Source organism: Rattus norvegicus, chromosome 4, assembly GCF_036323735.1.
Source record: "Rattus norvegicus strain BN/NHsdMcwi chromosome 4, GRCr8, whole genome shotgun sequence".
In the NCBI taxonomy this organism is placed as follows: domain Eukaryota; kingdom Metazoa; phylum Chordata; class Mammalia; order Rodentia; family Muridae; genus Rattus; species Rattus norvegicus.
This window is the reverse complement of record NC_086022.1, coordinates 123021022-123029525: the sequence shown is the minus strand read 5'-3', so window position 1 is coordinate 123029525 and position 8504 is coordinate 123021022. Positions and strand designations below refer to the sequence as shown.

The window sequence follows — 8504 nt, the reverse complement described above, 5'->3', positions numbered from 1 at the left end:
TTGCAAAGAATCCAGCATAAGAGCTCTTCTGCAATCGCGCTCTTTCTCCAGCTTCAGCGTCCTGTTTGTTTGGAACTCACCTTTGTGAACAGTTCAGAAAGGTCATTCCAATTCTATTTTTTAAATTTACATATACATTTATAATTCAACATAAAGCTTATATACATATATACATACAGACATACACACACACACACACACACACACACACACACACACACAGATATATAGTTGCTTCTACTTCTTCTCTTGGTTGTTTGTAGCCTTTCTGTTTTTCCCAATAAACACGCTTAGGTCTGTCCAGACGGATGTGTGCACTGACTTGACAGCAGCTCGTAACTAATCTCTCATTTATAGTTGTCAGGTTTCCGTTGCTAGAAGAAAGGACCCATGGCCACCAGCTTTTACAGAAAATGGGTTTATCTTCTGCCAGTGGCTGGAAGTTCAAACAAAGCTCTCTGCAGCTACGAATAGTGACAGGAGTGAGTGCAAGGCCCTCCCATGGGGGATCTCTGTCTCTCTACAAAGCCACTGGGATTTATTTGGTCATGGGGCTCTACTCTGTTGATCTAATCTTATTCTGCTTCAAAATTCCACCTCTAAACAACATAGCCATGTAAGCCCCCAACTGGTCACACCATTCACTGTAAGACTCTGGACCGTCAAAGCCCTCGTGGGCTCCTGGAGACAAAACATATTGCTGATCACTTTTAGGCCATTTTTAAAAACCAGGCCTAAATTTATTTTATATATATGAGTACGCTGTCCCTTTCTTCAGACACACCAGAAAAGGTGTGACATTACAGATGGTTGTGAGCCACCATGTGGTTGTTGGGATTTGAACTCAGGACCTCGGGAAGAGCAGTCAGTGCTCTTAACCTCTGAGTCATCTCTCCAGCCCACTTTTAGGCCATTTTAATTTTGATGCATTTTTTAACATTTATTTTTGTTTATGTGTCTGTGTATATGTCACATTGTGCAGTCCCAGTCCCCCTGGAGCTGGAGTGACATACAGGTGGGTCCTCTGTAAGAGCAGCAAACACCCTTAACTGCTGGGCGGCCTCTGCCATCTTCTGCACCCCTTCTAACTAGAGTTAAAGTTTTCTCCCACTTAGAGTTGTAGAAATTGAGAAGTGGGGAATGAAAAACATTCCCTTTCTTCCTTGGCGATTGAGGCAAAGATACTTAAAAGTGAAGAGACTACTTCATGTTAAACATTTTCCAAAAGCTTAAACAAAGTATCAATCAATTACATCCCCAGTCAAATCAAAAGATTAGCAGGTTGCAATGAAAGACCATATATTCCAGAGCTTAAAGAAAGGCTCAGCCTCTGAATTTACTCTATCCACTGCATAAACTAAAAAGAAAACTCACATAATTGTTTACATGGATACGCCCAAAGAGATGGCTGATAAAATTTGACATTAATTTTGTGACTTATAAATCTATTCTACGTATAGAAGAGGGATTTCTTAATTCAATAGATTTGCCTGTAGAAAGTTCAACAGTGAAACTTGAGATGTGTCCCCAAGATTACCAGGAAGGAATTGAGCAAGAGCTAACCTCCTCCCACTGCTCGGCCTGGAAGATGCCAAGAAAAACCAGCAGGAATCCCTTACCCACTCCCCCAATCTGAAATCATCCATGAAAATTATCCAGAAATAAACAATTCATCATTTTATACTGACATCACTAAGAAGCAGGAGGAAATCTCACACTGCCTGAGCATGAATCAGTACGCTATGTCCATGCTGTGTACACTACCCTCCCGTTAGCTATCTCAGCTATCAGGTAGACAGTTTCTGTGTCATTGCTGGTATTCAAGTAGCCCTTATTCTACTTAATAATGATCCCTGAGCTCAAAAGTCACAATGCTGACAATTTTGTAAATGGAATTTTTATGGTATGATTCTGAAATTTCTCCCAAGGCCATGTATCCCCACCTATGGCAATATTGGAGGTGTTGAAGCCCAGTGGAAGGAAGTGAGGTAGATGAGGGCTGCCTTTCAATGGGGTGTTGGAGCCCAGCCCCTCCTTTCTTTTGTTTGCTTCCTGGCTCCCATGAGTGAGCATCATTCTCTGCCACAGATTCCCTCCGAGGTGCACAGCAGTGGAACTACCGGCAGAGCCACAGACTGATGTGAGCCAAATGAGATGTTTCTTCTTTCATTTGCCTGCTTCAGGTGTGTCGTCACAGGATGGAGTGCAGACTCTGTCATGTGTGGCTGTAGCTGTCCTGATTCTGAGGAGCCCTGTTCATCTTCTTCTGCTTGACTTGTCAACCAAAATATCACACTTCTGCACACCGAGAACAGGTACATGGTTCAGTACTGCGCTCAGTGTTAGGCATCAGTTAGATGCAGCCCTCAGGGGTCGGGGTGGTGTGGCTATAAGGAGGGGCCCATCCCTCAGAATGGAGGCTGGCCTGGTGACTTGATGTTATACCCTGGGCAGCAAAGCTGTCTTCAGACTGCGGTGACTCTCCAGAAAAGAGGAAACGGTAACAAACTGTCAGTGTTTGCAAAGACACGGCTGCCTCCTACAAAGTCTAGAGTAAGTCAGAATTCAGCACATGATCAAACAGGAAATACTGGGGGGGAGGGGGAAGGGGAGCTCCTATTCCAGTCACAGTGGTTCCTAAAGCTAGGAAGTGATTAGTAACAATGGAAGCTCTATTCCCAACAAAGGGTCCAACCCAACACCGACAAAACCTTGAGTAGAGAAACACAGAGGGCTCTTGGACCAAGGATCGGTTTTCCCCCCTGAGGAGTCCATAATTCAGTGCAAACAAGATGCAATGCAGTCCGCTGGCTCACTGCCCAAAACCCAGCTCCAGGTTCCACAGCACAGAAAGGGAGGCTGATAGATCTGAGGAGCTGCAGGAAGCTGTGAGACAGAAGTGATCTCCTCCTGGTACGGTGTGAGTGTGTGCAGGGCACAGGTATGCAAGCATTGTGTGCACTCATGTGTCTATATGCGTGTACTACATGTGTGTGCATGCATGTACCTAAGCATGTATGTTTATATGTGAATGAATATATGTGCTTTTGATACATGTGTACCTGTGTGCTACATGTGTATATATCTATGTGCACGTAATATGCATGTGTGTGCCTGTGTATGTATCTTATATGTTTGTGCATAAATGTACATGTGCCTATATGGCCATATATTGTTTCTATGCATGTGTGTTCATGTGTATGTATGTATGTGCACATGTGATATATGTGTCTGTATGTGTGTTACATGTGTGAGTATACATGTATATGCAAATAGGTCCATACATTTGTCTATGCAAATATTCACAGGTGTATGCATATATACATGTATGCAGTTTATGCAATTTTTTGTTTGTGCATATGTGTACATGTTACGTGTGTATGCATGAAAGAAAGGGGGAGGTTGGCCACTCAAAGAGAGGGGCAGCTTGCCTATGAGTAGTTGGAAGAACATTGTTTAGCAAGCTCCTTTCTCTCAGTGTGTGTGTGGGGGGGGGCGGGTGCTGCTTGTCAATCAGTCACCTTTAAGAGGTAGGAATGAGCTAGTCCAAGAAAAACAACCTGGCTCCTGGCCAAGCAGGTCACCACAGGAGCTTCTGGCCCTGACTTGTGGTCACAGCTGAGGGGCCAGACACTATAGTAGAAGATGACAGTGGGGTGTAAACCACAGTTTTTCAGTAGTTTTCACTAACACCTCGCAGGTCACCTGATGCTCTGTAACACACCACCCAAGACCTGGGGCCTTAAATGAACAATTTTCTGGGTTGATGGGTACAGTTCAGAGCATTCATCTGGCATCTTCGAAGCCTGGGTACCATCCCCAGCACCCAGGTCCATCAATCCATTAGTAAATACTAATGACTTACCCTAGCCCCCGTGGTTCTGCAGGCCCTCAGCTTGACTAGGGAAGCTCAGCAGGACTCATTCTGCAGTCACATCTGAAAGAGGGCGGGGCCAAGGGGCACCTATAGCTGAGGCTCTGCAGTTCACAGCACCTACACACAGTCTCTGTAGAGGGACCATTTAACCCATCAGGGAGGCTCTGATTGAGCCCCAGAACACAGGAGACACTCCATTTCCTTTGTCCTAACAGAAGTGTCACCCTGCAAGTCCTGTGAACCAAAATGTGGAAGCCCCACCTCAGGTGCCCAGCTCAGCCTCTGAGTGTGAATCAGCAGAAACAGAGGCCTCCTCAGTCCTCCACCCTCTGCAGCTCCCGGCTCCTCAGCACTGCTTTTTCCCCTCCAGAGTGCACATTCCTGTGGAAGAACACGCTGCCTCGAGCGACACTGTACTGAGCAGGCACGTCCACTGGCAAGCACGTGAGTCTGACAGAGTAAAGTATCCCAGTTCAGGTCAGAGGGAATCCTGACCTGTCTGCTCTGGGCAGGCATCCTAGTCCTCAATGACGGGCAAACGTAGACTCCAGCCTCTCTGGCTTACCGTGCTGACGTCCAGTTCCCACACGGGCCCTGACATGATGGCATCTGCCATCAGTGGTCCCCAGAGTCCAAGCCTGGTCTGAACTTGAGACTTTCCAAAACTATGAGCTGATTCAAACGTTTTCCTTCATGAAGTCAGCTTGACTGTGATGTTATATTATAGTAATGAAAACTATAATAAGAACTTTTTTTTCATCTAACCATTTCTTTTATTGGATATTTTTTAATTTGCATTTTAAATGTTATCCCCTTTCCCTGTTTCCCCTCCAGAAACCCGCTATCCCATCTTCCCTCCCCCTGCTTCTATGAGGGTGCTCCCCCACCTGCACACCCATTCCCTCCCACCTCCCGTCCCTAACATTCCCCTATACTGGGGTATCAAGCCTTGACAGGACCAAGGGCTTCTCTTCCCACTGATACCTGACAAGGCCATCCTCTGCTACGTATATAGCTGGAGCCATAGGTCCATCCCTGTGTACTCCTGGGATGGTGGTTTAGTCCCTGGATGCTCTGGGGGGTCTGGTTGGTTGATATGGTTGATATTGTTGTTAGTAAGAAAGTTTTTTTTTTGTTTTTGTTTTTTTGTTTTTGTTTTTTTGTTTTGTTTTGGTTTGGTTTTTTACTGCAGGTTCTCTCTGTGTAATTCTTTCTACCCGGAACTCCACTAAATAGACCAGGCTGGTCTTGAACTCACAGAGATCCACTATGCTCAGCCTCCTGAGTACTAGGATTAAAGGTGTATACCACCATACTTGTAATACACTATACTTAAAAGTAAAGACAATATGATAAACAGAAAATGAAAGACTAGGAGGATGGGCTGGCCCGATAGATCAGCAGATGTGGGATACTTACATCTCTGGCTTGGCAGCCTAAACTCAATTTCCAGAATCCAGGTAAAGAAAAGAACTGATTTCATTGAGTTGTCCTCTGACCTCCACACACAGTGTCAAAAGCACCCCACCCCCAAGATGTGCATATAAACTCATTAAAAGTTTATTTATTGTTATATATCATTATATAAAAAGCTATATAATGAAGGTTAAGAGACAACTTAAGCAAAAGACAGGCCATCTTTGAAAGGTTCAAAACAGAAAGAAATCTAGCAGTCTGGATCCCAGAGAGAAAACTAAAGAAATTGGGAGGTGGGGAGCAGGCAAACCAGGAGCAAAAAGTCTGATGACTTCAATGTCAGAGGAGAAAAGATAAGGTTTAGAGCAAATCTGTTGTAAGGGACAAAAATGAGTCATTTTAGTTGCAAAAAAAGAACAATGAGTGGAGAATTCATCTTGTTAATAGCGAGCTTAAGTTCCCAAGCAGAGCTGTGGGATGCCGGGCAGCTGAGGAACGGGGAGGAAAATGGGGAACGCCAAGGGTGTGCTGAAGATTGCTGTTCATCTCACAAGAGCCGAAGCTCCCACAGCAAACGGAAGCACCCTGTGCGGTGTTTATATTCATGAGACTGTCCGTCTGACAGGCTCCGAGTGTCTTCCCTGAGCTCACATGAGACTTCACAAGACCGCCCGTGTGTGAAGGCGCAGGGGAAGTCCGCCCGAATTAAGCAGAGTCAGCAGGGCAGAAACCCACATCTACCTCACGGGACCGAGTCAGATCCACGAACGGGGGAGCTTTTCAAGCTTCCTCACCGGTCTGGAAAAGATCGAAAGTTACATTAGTGAAGACAGAACATAAGGCGGAAAATAAGCACTTGTGGAAAAGATGAACGAGCTCAAACTAAACTGAGATTACCAGCAAATATGAATGTCGGATGAGCAGATAAATCCCAGGCAAAATTTAAAGCGGGAGCAGCATAAATTAGGAAACTGAATTATCAGTAACTATTGAAGAAGTTGAGACAGTGGTCAAAGACCTATTTTCCAGATATTTTGGGCTGAACGAGTTTAACCAAATTCTCTAAGAAAGGGTCTAAACAACCCGTTACATTGTTTCAGAAACTAAGGAATGAGAAGCCTGTGGAGGGAAAGAGGGGGAAATGGGAGAGGGAGGGGGTGTTTATGAAGCAAGAATAAAACGGAAAGCTCTCCACATCACATGGCTCATGAAAAAAAGAGGCAGAGAAGAATGGGTGGGGACTGAGATGCGAAGTCTCCTTTTCAATGGGTCTGGAATTGGGATTACCTAAGAGACCTACCTCTGGTTGAGTCTATGAGGGTGTGTCCAGGGGGGTTTAACTGAGGAGGAAAGGTCCAGCCTAAAACAGCATCAGCACCCTATAGGCTGGGATCCCAGGATGAACTAAAAGGAAAAATGGCGGAAGCCAGCTGAACAGCAACACACATTTTTTTCTGCTTCCTGAGTATGAAAGCAACGTGATCAGCTGCCCCCACACTCCTGCTGCCACGATTTCGCCGCCATGATGGACTGAACCCTCAAACCATGAGTCAAAGTAAAACCTCTCTTGCTTAAGTTAATTTTGTTAGGTATTTTTTAATTTGATGTTTAAAATTTTTATGTGAGTGTTTTGTCTGCATGTATATCTACACACTACGTGCATGCCTGGTGCTTGCAGAGGCCAGAAGAGGGGGTCAGATGCCCTATGATTAGAATTACAGAGGTGGTGGTCCACCGTGTGAATGCTAGCAATCAAACCCAGGTTACTGTTGACTCAACTGCTGAGCTACCTCCCCATCTCTTCCTATTAGACGTATGCATTTATGTGTATATATGTTTATGCACGTGCCATGGAGAGCAGAGGACAGCTTGGGTCCTCTCCTTCTACCACATGGGTCCTAGGGACTAAAGTCATCAGGTTTGGTGGCCAATCCCTTTATCCACTGGTCCATCTCACTAGCTATTGTCAAGTGTCTCATCCCAACAAAGAGAAAACAAACACAGTGTGTTGAAACCTCACGTACCTCATGATTTGATTAATAAAATTGAGTAGGCTGATGTGTGATGTAAGGAGCCAGTGGAGAAGCCCCCTCCTGAGTGAGCTGAAGGGTTGGAGGTTTCTGGTCCTGGGTGCCTCCTAAAGGGCATGTACCTGTCACATCCCGACTCTCACATATGCAAGTACCTGTACATGTAATGTACCCAATAAAGTTGGTGGGAAATAAAAAGTGAGAGAATAGGTTAATAAGAAATTTACCACCCCCCAAAAAAATCCACCAGTGGGAAAATCCAGGTGTCTTACCCAGCCCAGAATGCCATGTGCTAATGTCCAGCATGGTAGAAGGGACTGTCCTCACTATGTGTCCAAACCACAGCCTGTCCCTCCTATGTCAGACACTGTCTGCATCAACTAGGAGCACCCCTCCGTGCATACCTGCTCAACATAGTCCAGAGACAAGATGGGGAAAGAGGGTCAGGGTTGGGCTGAGAATCCACGGTAGGATGCTTGCCTAACACACACAAGCCCTGGGTTCCGTTACCAGCACAGTAAAAATATATACATTGAGCTATAATGTGTCAAAGGGAATAGGTGCTTTACGTGGAGCAAAATAAGCTCAATGCTTTGGCTTTAGCCTGGCATGGAGGGGGCTTTTCATGTCTGAGTACGTTCTGGAGTGACCTAACCCTAACCCATGAAAAGATTAAGAGTCCAGTGAAATGGTTCAATGTGCGTATTAGTCAGGGTCTCCCAAAAGAATAAATCAACAGAATGAACATATATGAAAAGGGAGTTTATTAGCTTGCCTTACATCTTGAGGTCAGAGTAGTCCTACAATGTCTGTGTCACACTGGAAAGGCCAAGAGCCCCAGTAGTCGCTCAGTCTCTAAAGCAACTCGACCATCCCATTCTGGTGGCCGAGGCCTGGAGAGACACTGTTTTTTGGTCCCTGTGCTTGTCAGTTTTTTGTCAACTTGACAGAAGCTGACTGAGGGTTATATGAGAACAGGAAGTCTTAATTGAGGATATGCCCCATCACATTACCCTATAGGCAAGTCTGTGGGGAATCGTCTTGATTATTGACTGATGTGCATGGGTCCATAGGCTGGAGGTGGTGCCACTCTTGGGCAGGTGGTCCTGAATAGCAAAAGAAAGCAGACTGAACAGGGTATGGATGGTGCATGACTTTAATCCCAGCACTCAGGAGGCAGA

The 8504-nt window shown here is 45.3% G+C and overlaps 1 long non-coding RNA gene across 2 annotated transcripts; it reads left to right on the top strand.

The window, feature by feature from the left end:
• The first annotated feature begins 1917 nt into the window (after positions 1 to 1917).
• On the top strand, positions 1918 to 7351 carry LOC102555035 (uncharacterized). 2 transcript variants are annotated; one of them, XR_005503717.2, is made up of 3 exons: positions 1918 to 2315; positions 4093 to 4321; positions 5070 to 7351. It is a non-coding gene; the product is annotated as an uncharacterized LOC102555035 (long non-coding RNA). The 2 variants fall into 2 exon arrangements; XR_592193.4 differs by lacking the exon at positions 1918 to 2315 and adding an exon at positions 2619 to 2913.
• Positions 7352 to 8504: the final 1153 nt, after the last annotated feature.